The sequence below is a fragment of the Equus przewalskii genome, chromosome 2 (genome assembly GCF_037783145.1).
Source record: "Equus przewalskii isolate Varuska chromosome 2, EquPr2, whole genome shotgun sequence".
Lineage (NCBI taxonomy): Eukaryota > Metazoa > Chordata > Mammalia > Perissodactyla > Equidae > Equus > Equus przewalskii.
Genome location: NC_091832.1, coordinates 111,755,779 through 111,769,634, shown reverse-complemented (window position 1 = coordinate 111,769,634; position 13,856 = coordinate 111,755,779). Strand labels below are relative to the sequence as shown.

Below are 13,856 nucleotides of genomic sequence, written 5' to 3'. Positions count from 1 at the left end.
GTTCTGCTGGGAAGAGATGGGGTGGTGGCTTTTGATGCTGTGTAGTATGACTACGCTCACACAGCCACTAGGAAGAGCTCCACAGGAGAAAGACACGGCCTACGTTGCCAGAGTTAAATAGACTCACTCAGTATTTGTACTCGTATTTTTTTTCTTATAACTTTTTCTTGTTTTTCCGAGTCTTAATCTTTGGCCTCTATTTCTACTCTAATCCAGGACCTTTGGTTCATGTCACTTTGTAACTTTGTCCTCATATCTTTAACAAGCGTAGCCTCATGAATTACATACTGTCTGAAAACCACTGGTTTTGGTCTTTATTTGCCCCATATGCCTCTGGAATCCACTTAGAATCTGCTTGGGGAGGGGCCTGGCATTTCTAGCCATGAAATATTACTTAAAACCATAGAATATCACAAAACAAACTTTTTGGAAATATTTGCAAATATACATAAATTCTGGATAAATATGACAAATTCATTCAAAATCATCTATCGAACATCTACAGTGTTCAGTATTATTGAAAATGTTGCAGATAGAGCAATCAAGAGAGCAATAAAGTTCCTGTTCTCATGCTGCTGGTATTCTAGTGAATGTACAGGGAACAGACAATGTACTGTATATATCATATAACATGTCAAATAGTGATAACTGTTTTGTACAAAAATAAAGCACAACAAGGAGGTTAGGCTATGATTGGGAGTACTGTTTTTTTGGCCCTGAGCTAACATCTGTTGCCAATCCTACTCTTTTTGCTTGAGGAAGATCATCCCTGAGCTAAAATCTGTGCCAATCTGCCTCCACTTTGTATATGGGACGCCACCACAGCATGGCTTGATGAGCGGTGTAGGTCCACACCCGGGATCTGAACCCACGAACCCAGGCGTTGGAAGCAGAGGGAGAAAACCCAAACACTATGCCAGTGGGCTGGCCCCCAGGAGGGGGTGTTACTGTGTTTTACCAGGGTAGATACAAAAGTCGCTATGACGAGGTGTTATTCATGCAAAGTCGTGAAGGAAGTGAAGGAGCTGAGGGGTGATGGGGGAAGAGAATTCCAGATAAAGAAAACTCTACTGGTGAAGGCCCGGGTCAGGAGTGTTGTTGGTGTTTTCAAATCATGGTGAGGAGGGCTAGAGCTCAATGAATGATAAGGAGAGTGTGGAGAAATAAGGTGAGCGAGGCTGGCAGAGGCAGACCATGGAGAGCCTTCTGTGCCTTGTTGAGAAGTTAGGACTTTATTGTGTGAGACGCAAAGCCATTGAGGGTTTACAGCAGAGTGACATGATCTGATTTCTGTTTTAAAGTATCACACTGGCTGCTGTGTGGAGTATAGGCCATAAGAAGGACAAAGTTGAAGAGCAGGACATCAGTCCAGAAACTACCAGAATATATCATGTGAGAGATGGTAGGACCTGGACTGGGTGGAGATGGTAAATATGGTGAACAGTATTTGAATCCTGGGGATATTTTAAAGGTAGAGTTGACAGGATTTGCAGATGTATGGGCTGTGGGTAATAAGAGTGAAGACTGAGGTTGACTCTAAGTATTTCGGCCTGAACAACTAATAAAAATTAAGTTGTCATTTATTTATTTATTTATTCTTATTTATTTTTTTTGAGCAAGATTAACCCTGAGCTAACATCCACTGCCAATCCCCCTCTTTTTGCTGAGATTGGCCCTGAGCTAACATCCATGCCCACCTTCCTTTACTTTACATGTGGGATGCCTGCCACACCATGGCTTGATAAGAGGAGTGTAGATACACTCCTGGGATCCAAACTGGTGAACCCCGGGTTGCTGAAGCAGAGCACGCAAACTTAACTGCTATGCTACCAGGCTGGCCCCCAAGTTGTCGTTTATAAGATAGAAAGGACTATGGAAGAAGCAGGCGTTTGTGTATGTGTATGTGATATCAAGAATTTGGTTTCACCATGAAACTCCTAGAAGAAAACATAGGAAAAAGCTTCATGACATGAGTCTTGGTATTGATTTTTTGGAAATCACACCTAAAGTACAAGCAATAAAATAAAAATAAGCAGAGCCCTACATCAAACTAAAAAGCTTCTGCACAACAGAAGAAACCATCAATAAAGTGAAAAGACAACCTATGGAATGGGAAAAACTATTTGTAAACTATATTATTCATAAGGGGATAATAGCCAAAATATATAAAGAACTCAAACAACTCAATAGCATAAAAACAAATAATCCAATTAAAAAATGTGCAAAGGATCTGAATAGAAATTTTTCCAAAGAAGATATACAAATGGCCAACAGGTACATGAAAAACTGCTCCACATCACTGGTCATTAGGGAAATGCAAATCAAGACCACGATGATGAGATATTACCTCACACTCGCTAGAATGACCATAATCAAAAAGGCAAGAGATAACAAATGCTCGTATGGCTGTGGACAAAAGGCAACACTCATGCACTGTTGGTGGAAATGTAAGTTGATGCATTTACTACAGAAAACAGTATGGAGGTTTCTCAAAAAATTAAAAATACAACTACCATATGATCCAGCAATCCCACTTCCTGGAACATATTCAAAGGAAATGAAAACAGTAACTCGAAACGGTATCTGCACCCCCATGTTTATAGCAGCATTATTTACAATGGCCAAGATATGGAAACAACCTAAGTATCCATTGATGGATGAGTGGATAAAGAAGTTGTGATTTATATATCCATAAATACAATTAGTATTATTCAGCCATAAAAAATGAGGAAACCCTACCATTTGCAATGACGTGGGTGGACCTTGAAGGTGTTATGCTAAGTGAAATAAGTTAGACAGAGAAAGACAAATACGGTATGATCTCATATGTGGAATTTATAATGAATAAACAAAAACCACACCAAACTCATAAAGAGATCAGATTTGTGGTTACCAGATGTGGAGGGTGGGGGGAGAAAGAATTGGAGCAAGATGGTCAAAAGGTACAAACTTCAAGTTATAAGATAAATAAGTACTGGGAATGTAATGTACAACATCATGACTATAGCTAACCCTGCTGTATGATATATAGGAAATTTGTTAAGAGAGTAGATGGTAGGACCTCTCATCACAAGGAGAAATTATTTTTCCTTTCTTTTTATTGTATCTATATGAGGTGATCAATGTTAACTAAAACTATTGTGGTAATCATTTCACAATATATGTAAATCAACCATCGTGCTGTACACCTTAAACTTATACAGTGATATATGTCAATGATTTCTCAAAAAAACCTGGAAAAAAAGATCAAAAAAATAAAACCAAAAAAAGTGGTTTTTGTTTCAGACATACAGAGTTTGGAATTCTAATTAGACAGCTAGGTCAAGATTTTGAGTAGGAGCTGGGTGTGTTAGTTTGCAGTTCATGCGAAAGTTCGGTGCTAGAGTATGAATTTGGAGTCATCAGCATCTAGATGGTATTTAAAGCCCTGGATGTAAATTGCATCACCTTGGAGTGAGAGAAGATGAAAAGATTTAAGTCCTGAGCTTAGGAGCATTCTAAGATCAAGAGAATGAGAATATGGAGATGCAGCAGGAATGAGGTTGAGAAGTGACCAGTGAAGTAGGCATAAGAAGCAAGAGAAAGTGGTATTCTGTAAAGTGAAGAACATTTTTCAAGAAAGAGGGAGGAAACACCTGTATCAAAGTGCTGCCCAGAGATCTGGTAAGATGAGGTCAGTGGAAGGATCATTAGAGGTGGTGACATGGAGGTCACTGCTAAGTGTACCAGGGCAGTTCCAGTGGGGTGTCCCTACAAAGGCGTAACTGAGTGGATTTGACAGGGTCCTGGAAGAGACTAAGGAATGATTTCGAGCAGGGACAATGAACAGATTGGCTTATATTTATTGAGTACTTAGGATATCTAGGTATTTCTCTAAGGGTTTTACATCCATTATCTTTCTACTAGGAAGGTATGAGAATTAGCCACAATTTATAGACAGGAAAACTGAGTTAACAGAAAAGCTAAGTAACTTGAATAATAACACACAGTAAGTGGTGGACCCATAATTTGTAACCCAAGGAGTCTGGTTCCAGGAATCTGGCTCTTAATCCTTATGTTATGCCAGAAGAATCACTATTATCAGTTTCATAATTTCCTAATGCTAAGACCACAAAAATCAAATGTTCCATTTCATAGGAATAACTCTGACAATGATACATTCTAGTTTAGGTGAAGGCATAGCAAACAATTAACATCTTACATCTTCCTGACTTCTCCTTCTAAAAATAAAGTAGTAAAACATGTCCAATTAAGATTAATTAGGGAAGAGAAAATACTCAAAATGTTTATTGAAAGATTGTTATGTTCAAGGCACAGCAGATACCAAGCAACATGACAAAGTTATTGTTCTCCTAAAGATTATAGTCTACTAAAAGCAGCGCCAATTAAAAGTGACAAAGCAATCTGATGTTTTGGTGAATATTATAGTAGGGCAGGCACAGGTGCAATGGAAACACCAAGCAGGGGGCCTAATCTGATTCAGAACCCAAGGAAGCCAGCTTTGCTTAAGTTAAGATGTCAGGAATAGATGGACTATTAGGTATACACTCAGTAAAACTCTCAGCATGTAGCGTCATAAAAGTACGTAAAGATTGGGCTCAGGAAACTGTGACTATGGGCCATATGTAGCTTCCTACCATTATTTGGTAAATAAAGTTTTATTGGAAAATAAGCATGGATCGTTTGTGTACATATGGCTGGTTTCTCACTACAGTGACAGAGACTAGTGGCCATATTACCTGCAAAATAGAAAATCATTACTATTGGGCCCTTTATGGAAAGATTTGCCAGCCCTTGATACAGATGGACTACTTACTTGCATGCGTAAAGTTAGTTATCATCAGAATGAATGTTTTTAAGGTTCATTTGTAAAGATTTGTCATTTGATTAACATAATATTTAGAATAATTTTGAATTAGTTTCTCAAATTAAAAATGTAAAGGTCTGGAAACACAGGCCCAGCTTTTTATAAGGCAATTATTGACTAATGCTTGTTTTCTGTGACCCCCTTAAGATGGGGCATGAGTTCTCCAGATCATCACAGGCCCTGTCACTCTTTATTTTCTTTATACCTGGCTCCTTGTCACTCATTTATATTACCTTTCCAGACCCTCTAGAAACTTGGATTTTGATGCTTGGAAAGTGAATCAGAGATGAAGGGTGTCTTTCTAGGCAAAGACTGATATAGACAATCAATGGAAGTTCAAGGATTAAAATACAGTCTGTTGGCAGAGGTCTTGGCACATGTAAATGAATTTCTTTGTATATTTTAACAAAGTTATACTCTTATCAATTTTATTTTCTGTCTCAGAGAATTACAGAGATGAAGATTAGAGCTTCTTGCCTAAGAACAAAGGAAAGTCAGTAGTTTTCTAAGAAGAAAAGAGAGATATTTTATTGGACCCCAAATTCCACAGAAATAGGAGAACATTGTGGCAGTGAAAGAACAATGTAGAAAGCAGGCCAGACCATGTCTAGACCCAGTTTCACTTGAATGAAGATTACAGTTCTCGTGACCAGTATTGTATTTGAAATTTTACCATTGTCTATTATACTGTCCCCTTTGTTTCCTCATAGTTATTTCAGAGAAAGCAGGGTAAAGAGTGGACAAGGAAATATCGTTCTTCTCTGTAATGGACCTACAGAAAGTGTCCAGCTGGGGGAAGAATTGTTGCAGAGAAGAAGGAAGCAGAAAGCTGTTGGGCCAAATGAATGGGATGTTAGAAATCAACATGAAGTTTTAGTCATGGCAGGAAGCCCTGCATGGCATTATACAGGATCAACAATAAGAATGGTGTTCTGCTGACCTCATGCCTGAGCTGGGCTCCTTGTCTTCTTTTCTGTGGAGGTGAAGAGGTCCCAGAGTGTGGGCTGAGAGTTAAAGGATCCCAGCTTTGAATATTATAGAGCAGCAGGACACTGTGCTTGTACTTTGTGAAGCCAAATGTTTGGCATTTCAAACGTATCATATGAAGTTTAGCAGAAATAACAAATCTTCCATCAAATGTAATGCAAGTAAATGGATATCCTCTGCTATCTCTAGATTGTAATTTCAAGTGTTAGACTAAGACACAGATTACCAGAATTTGTTTAGAGCCTGGAAAGGTGAATTAATTTTCTTTTAGAAAATGTAAATAACAGCTAATTGGGGAGGAAAGGAAGAAAATATGTCAAGTTATCTTTTGTTAAACTTGAACTAGGCCCATGTATACATTTTTCAGGATTGCTCTATTCCAGTGACCTTGCTAAAGTGTTAGTGCAGATTTACTGGAGAGCTTTCCAAGAAGATATGCTTTTTCAATGTTAAAGAACCTTTAAGATACTCCATGATTCTTCCTGATTTCCTGCGTTTTTGTTTCCTCTCCTTTCGTTCTGTCTTTGCATCTTTTTCTTTTCTTATTCTTTTCTGTCTTTGTTTAAGAAAATAGACACTAGTAAAGGGAGTAATTTGGCAAATTACTCGATAGAGCAAGAGATTCATGAGAAAACTTCTCTGGTTCTTTTCTCTTCATCTTGTCTTTGATATAAGGTCAAACCTTAAGAAAGTACTGATGCTGAATGCTTTTGACTTGCAAAAAAGGGCAAATTCATATGGTTCAACCTAGTCCAAAGTTCATCATGCCACTTCTCTACCCAAGACACTTTCAATCGCTTCTCGTTGCTGACAACGTAATATTCAGGCTGCGTGACCTGGACGTTGAAGAGATTTCAAAATCTGGGCACAGAATTTTCTACCACAAATTCTCTAATGACGTCAAGTTGGCTCAGTTCAAAACCCACTTCCTTCAGAAGTCTTCACAGCTCAGTGTAGCAACCAATTACCTTTCCTTCCCCTAAACACCGAGTGCTGTCTGTGCACATATCATGTGGTGTGCAATATCTAATTAAACGTGAGCTGATTTTTTGGTGTTATAATAATCTGTAAAACATTATTTCAATCCCAAAGTAAATTGAAAGCTGCTTACTAAGAGAGCCCATGTCTTCGGAATTTTTGTCTCTCTCCATCTTTCCTCGTATTTTAGAGCACAGTAGGTATTTGATTACTATTTTAAAATTTTTGGTAGATGTTTTGGTGGCAGTTGTTTATTCAAGACTTTGAGAAGTCTGCCCACTAATATATCCTGGGGACTGAGCAATGTGGAAGTATGAATTCTGATGCTTCTCCTGCTAATTTATGCTTTTTTGTATACTTTAGGAGAAGATCATTTCAAGTTCCTGTACTTTGTTAGAACCTGAATTCCAAACTTAAAATTTGGTTGTTTTTGTTCAATGATCTTAAGTTCAAGGAAATTGTGGTCCAAAGTGTGAGAAACAAACTTACATTTGTAAAGGCATCTCAGCCAGTGTACCAGCAAAAGAATCCATTAGCACAAAATGTGCCTGGTGTCTAAAAGAAGAGAATTAAACCACACCTCACACAGACACTGAGCTCAGGAGAAAGAGACTCTGTGGAAAGTTAATTTTAGACAACCCACTGAGTGGTTTTTCTGCACGTGACAGCAGGGTTGACACAAGGGGCGCAGGGGCTGCCATGTGGCAGGTAAGGACGGCTGTGGAGCTGGCAGAGCCCCCAGCGAGTGACTGGCAGGGGCTGTCCGTGGCAGCTGGGAGCACCAGGAGGCAGCCCCAGTGAGCTTGCGGCTGGCAGGAAGACAGCCATGCAGCTGGCAGCAGAGGCTGTCAAGCAGTAACCTGGCCGGAGCTGCTGTCAGCAATTCAAACCAGGCATCGACCCCGACAGAGTTCTCTGAGAAATTGAGAGTAGATACCACCTGATTCTAAAAATAGTCAGCCAGCCACATGAGCTGGCAAGAGAGAACACCTCCTGTCTGTGTAGAATGACCTTCTTCTCCATGAGCACCCATTACTGGTTTTTTTGAAGGCACTTTGCTTTCTTTGGTAGAACTGCAAGCATAGCAGCATAAGGACATTTTGCACCAATAGAGAGACTCCTGAACCCATCCCTATAAAGACCTAATTAAATGCTAAGTCTTGACCAGCAATATGCTAGGGAAACATCTGGATCTTTAAACCAAGGTTTAGGACAGCAGTGCAAATAGGTAATTCATTTCTATAGAAACAAGATTGTAATCTAATATTAGAGAGGAGTCACCTTCCTGGCAGTCTACATTTGTGCTTTGCAATTGTTTTCATCCAAAGCGCATCCAAATGAAAGAACATTAGGACAGCCAAGGTTAGCATTGGGCTACTTTGGGACACACACACACACACACACACACACACACACACACACACATCATCTCCTGCATGTACCCAGTTGATTTACAAAATGATTATATGTGAGGAAGGAAGATTCAAAAATTAGTAGTGCTATATAAATGCTTAGCAAAAAACATAGTTTAAGAATTCCTTGACTTTATTGTGCTTGCTACTATGGCTAAAAGAAATTAATGTCTAGCATGTACTTGTAGCAAAATGATATGGATTAGTAATCTTCATGTTGGCTTCTAAAGAAACTGTTGGACAGCCCAAAGGGTTTGAGGAAATAAAAACTGTTACTCTAAAGAATGGCAACAGCACCATTTCTAAAAGAATAATCTTCTTTCTCCTCATATCTCCATTCTTTCACCATTTTCCCTAGACTTTTTCATGTTTTTGATGTCACCTCAACACCTTCACCAAAATTTCAAGCTCTCTCTTTTGTGATAATACCATTTAATCCCATTTTCAACAGTAAGCAGCTCCTGATATAGTTTAGAGGTGAGAAACAAAGTTTTTGGATTCGTGCACATGATATATGAGGATGTGGGGACATTTTGCAAGAGGGCCTCTTTCCCATACTTGGCTCTGCTGGAAACTGGAGTCATTTTGGGTAAGTTATCTGCTTGTGTGTCAATTTATTCCCCAAGAGAATGGGAGTTAACCTAATGTAATATCCTTCTACTATAGTCTTAAGAAATGGTAATATCTAAAATTATAATTTACAAATTGTTGTGAGGTCCTTAAAACCAGAAACTTTACACAATTGAATAGCCCACTTTTTCTAACATTTTTTACACCACCCAGTAAATAATATATAGCTAGAGGCTTTTCACGGCTTTAAACTTAGTTTAGCATTTTTATTAGGGTGTCACTTAAAACACTGAATATAAGAATTTACTTATTTTAACTTATATATACCAATTCTTTGTCTATGTACATGATAGAAGGATATTGCAAACAATATGGAAACGTTGCCCAGATTTTGCTTCTCATAGACATTTTCGTTAATGCCATTTTGTTTTCTTCTGTGTCTCAGGAAGTCCTAAGCAATGCTCACTACTGAGTGTTACTTTGTAATATTACAGGATATTTTTTTTTCCTTCTAACAATAAAGATAGCAGTTTTTCAACATTACTACTTTGGAGAAAGAAATTGCTCATTGAAACTAGATTGTTCATGGCATCTTTTTAAACAAACAAATTGGAAAAAATACATCCATTGTTTGGGTCTTGATATTCTCCTGAGTCTACTTTTTGTAGATAATATAGGCAAAACTATTCTTATTTGAACTCAGTTAGGATCAGAATCACAAAGGACATTCATGAGAGCAAGTAGCCGTCCAGAGCTCATGATCTGGGGTCAGAGAGTCCTGGACTGGAAACCCAGTTGGCCTTCTTACCAGTTTGTACCTCTGAGAATTCTTAGCTTCACTTTTCTAAGCCAGCTTCTTCACTGACAACCTGGAGGCAATAACAGCAGGCCCCTCACAGGGTTACTGTGACGTTCACCAAGAAATTCATAGAAGGACTTGGCCTAGAACCTCGCTAACAGAGGCAAAAGCAAAGACTGGCCTGTAGCCCAGGGAGCTGCATCCTTTTCCTCTCAGCCTGTTCCTGGTGCCCGCATGACAGTACCTGGCTTTTTTCTTTAGGAATGCCAGTTTCATTTTTCTCAGCTGATGTGGACTGCTCTTCTGTATTCCTGGAAATAATAGTTTCTGTGGAAGCAATTCTCTGCAAAGTAAAATGGAAGTAAACAAACCAACAAAAATCCCAACAGATATAACAAATTCATGGAAAAAATAAAACTGTTACAATTGGTCTGTTTTGTTTTCTGAGATATTTGCACCTAAATTTCCTAAAGATGACTTAGGCTATCTATACTAAAAAATATAAACAGACCTTCCCCGAGGCAAATTATAAATTTCTTGCTGATTGTGTTACAATGAAAAAGGATTCTGTTGCGTATCTCCTGTCTCCCAGGGCCTGTGCTGTGCGCTGGGCATTCGGCGGCAAACAGACTACCCTACGGGATGCTAAGGCCTGTCTCCTGCTGTCCTGCCGCTTACAAAGTGGTGGAGTCAGACGTGAACCATGTAATCATGAGTGTGACAAGTATGGGGAAGAAAAAAGCCTAGGTAATGGGAGCAGAGTAAGGGCATTTGCCGTAATCTGGCTTGGTCATAAATTCTCTTTAAAGTAGAGAATATATGATTTCAAACCTAATGAGGAGATCACTCGCATCAGAGATAGGTAGCTTTCTTTACTGGGAAAGTATTTTTGCTGAGTCTTTATCATCAAGAATTCCTTTCTTCAATTTACCAATGTTATGGGTAGAAAGTATTGAGTTCTTTTGTTTTCTTTGTTATACCTAACAATAATAACTGTGATTTGGCAAATACGTGTATTGTTTAATAATGTGGGGGTTTATGGGATTTTAAACAACTCTGTGACGTATTCTTCCATTTGGTAGACGCAGAAACTGTGAGAAGCTCAGAACTGAAGTAACATTTCCAATGTCACACTGGCAGGAAGTGATGGAGTGCAACGTGCCCAGGGCTAGTGTCTCCAACACTGGCAAGCTGTGTAATTCTCAGGACAATATAACTCCAGTCAGAGCAAGAGCATTCATCAGCAGGAAGCTGGTATTTGCATTTGTTACCTTTAACATGTTCCACACATCTTCAGTAATGCATCTAATCAAGATTTGAATGGAACAGAAATTTTTAGGCACTCAGATGAAACCAGTGGTTGAGTTGGTAACTGAATCAAAAGATGAGAATGTGAGCTCCACAGGGAAGGGATCTTTGTCTGATTTACTCATTGATAATACTAAGTGCCTGGAACAGTGCCTGGCGTTGAAAATTATTTGTTGGATTAATAAAATGACAAATGAGAAAAATTAGCCAAAAACAAAAGAATCGCATTTATCATTGGGGAAGAGAAGAGACACAGCACTTATTTGTATTTGTGTTAACTTCTCTCAAAGTCTATTGAAGAAGTGAAGTATATTATCAAACCGCTTTAATTGGTGAAGTTCCCAATTAAGAAATTATTTTAAGCCTGATAAAGGATTCTAATTTGCCAGTATCCTGGTGAAGAATAATGGGAAGACAAGTAAGTTGCTTGATACATAGTGAAGTAGGTTTATTTTATAAGTTAAATATGAAGATGAAGTGGAAAGTTGTGTCTACATGGACGAAATGATGATTATTTTAAGAGATGAAGGGATAATTTGATGGAATGCACTCTTAATACTGCAATAGATATTTTGTATACCTCTTTCCCTGTGAGAAAAAATTTGAGGTCCTGAAGAGGCTTCCAGGAGTGTCGAAGCACTCAGAACACTATATTTAGCATGTAAAACTAATTAGAAATGTAGCAATAGTCCTACAAATACAAGATCTTACCATATTTTAAAAGAAATGATCAATTACCATTAAAAACATAATTGTACAGGATTGCTGTTTGTATTTATTCAGTCACTTATTCATTTGACAAATATTTATTCATGGTACCTACTATGTGCCACACACTGATTCAGGCCCTTGAAATAGATCACTAAACAATAGACACAAAAGACTCTGCCCTTGTGGAACTCGTGTTCTAAGGGACAGACACTATGCAATAAAAATAATAAAGAAGCAAATTATATAGAATTAAAAACATGATCATGTTATAGAAAAAAAGAAAAAGGAGAGTGGGCTAAGGAGTATTGGGAAAGGGGCAGTTACAACTTAGATAGAGTGATCAAGATAGGTCTCATTGAGAAGTTTAAGAAAGGTGAAGTCAGTGAGGGAGTTAGCTGAGCAGATATCTGGGAAGATCATTCTGGGAAGTGGGGACCAACAGTGCAAAGATCTTAAGGCAGAAGCCTGCCTGAAATCTGTGAGATGCAGCAGAAGCCACGTGAGCAAGGGAGAGAGCGGGGGAGGTGAGGTTTAGAAGGGAGATCCACGCCACGAAGGGCCTTGTGATGTTGTAAGCCTTTAGGCTCTTGTTGGGTGCGGAATGGGGAGACATTTGAAGGCTTTGCACAGAGGGGTGGCATGAGTTGACCTACATCTTTAAGGGTCATTCTGTAGGGGTGCCATACTGGAAAAGGGAGACCAGTTGGTAGACTTTGAGTTTTCCAGGTAAGAGAGGATGGCAACCTGGACAAGGGTGGTTTAAGTGGACTTCATGCAAAGTGATCAGGTTCTGGGCATATTTTGATTTGCAGATAAATTGGTTGTGGGAGTTAACAGAAAGAAAGATTACTTTACCAGAACTGCCTTTAAGCTTCAGTCACAAAGTTGAATTTTGGGTAAGCAGAAATATTTCACCAGCATGACTGCCTTGCCTTGACAAAGGATTTTTATTTCAATGGAAATAATTTATGTGACTTAATCACAAATCATTGATTTTGCCAATGCCTTTCTTATTTAAACATTTCAATTTTGTGAGGTTGGGTAGAGTCAGCCCACGATTTAAATCCTGGTTGTACATTAGTATCACCTGGAGAACTTTAAAAAATTGTTAGATGCCAGGTGCTACTCCAGAACAATTGCCTGAGACCCTCTGAAGAGGGTGTATGGGTACTGCTATGTTTTAGTTTAAAAGCTCCCCAGGTGATGCTAATAGGCAGCACGTTAGGAAACCTGAAACATTGCCCGTTTGTGCCAAGTCGGGGGTGGGGTAGTGCCCCCCAGAGAGGAAGAAATTCATAACTTGATCTTGATGTCCAATAGCACAATTTTAATGCATTCTGAATAATTTAAAGGCAAAAACCCAAGCACCAAAAATGTTTTTGTCCCCTTAGATCTCATGCTGAATAAGGGAGGCCGTGTATAATAGCTTTGTAGCTAGAACTTGCAGAAATTAGCACTTGATCTCAGGAGATATACGCATTATTTCTGAAAGCGTTATTGATGCCAAGCCTAGCGTGAGGAAGGAAGCCATGTTAATCACGTGGGTTTCGGGTCCATTAGAAACACCAGAGAGAGAGAGAAATTCGTTTTTGCCAAATAGAAAATGTCAAAAAATCAGCAGGGTAAAAAAGAATTGGATTTTCATGCTTCTAAGAAGGGGGAAAAGAGAAGCAAAAAGAGAGACTAAAAACATGCCAGCCAATTCTCCTAAATAAGTCAATTTAGTATGTGTTCATCAGCAATTCAAAGATACTCTCTGTTCCATTGACCACTTTTTTAAAAATAAAAATATCCCCTTCTCCTGAATCATGTCTTCCCTCTACCTGCTGTTCCAAACTCTGGGTCTAGGCTTAGTAAACCATAAATCTGTCCTTACCTGCTGGGTTAAGTCTTTGAATTCAGATTCCGTCTGTTCTTTTCTGCTGTTAATTGTTTCTACATCCGTCTGCTCACTGGCAATGTTAAAAGATGCTGTTAAAGGAAGAATACAGTGAGATTCCTTTTGAGATATTTTTAGAACATGATGAATTTTCCTCACTGGAGTATGTGGCATATATGCTTTAAATAACATACCTATCATATAAATAAGTTAAATCTTTAGTATAGACAGTGGAATGAGGCTTGATAATTCAGAATTATATTGAGAATTTTGAGTTTATAGTTATAAATACAAGCATATCTAGTCAAATGGAATCAACGTTTTCTAGCAAAGTTGATTATAAGA

General features: G+C 38.6%; 1 protein-coding gene across 1 annotated transcript in view; it reads right to left on the bottom strand.

Moving 5' to 3' along the window:
• The window catches only part of LOC139081838 (EF-hand calcium-binding domain-containing protein 14-like), a 52,784-nt gene extending 39,167 nt beyond the window's left edge, over positions 1-13,617 (bottom strand). Inside the window, exons 1-2 of the mRNA XM_070609251.1 lie at positions 13,509-13,617; positions 9,858-9,956 (exon numbers count right to left, since the gene is read on the bottom strand). The gene's annotated coding sequence lies outside the window, so the exon portion shown is untranslated. The remainder of the gene's footprint in view (positions 1-9,857; positions 9,957-13,508) is intronic.
• Between the last annotated feature and the right edge of the window lie 239 nt (positions 13,618-13,856).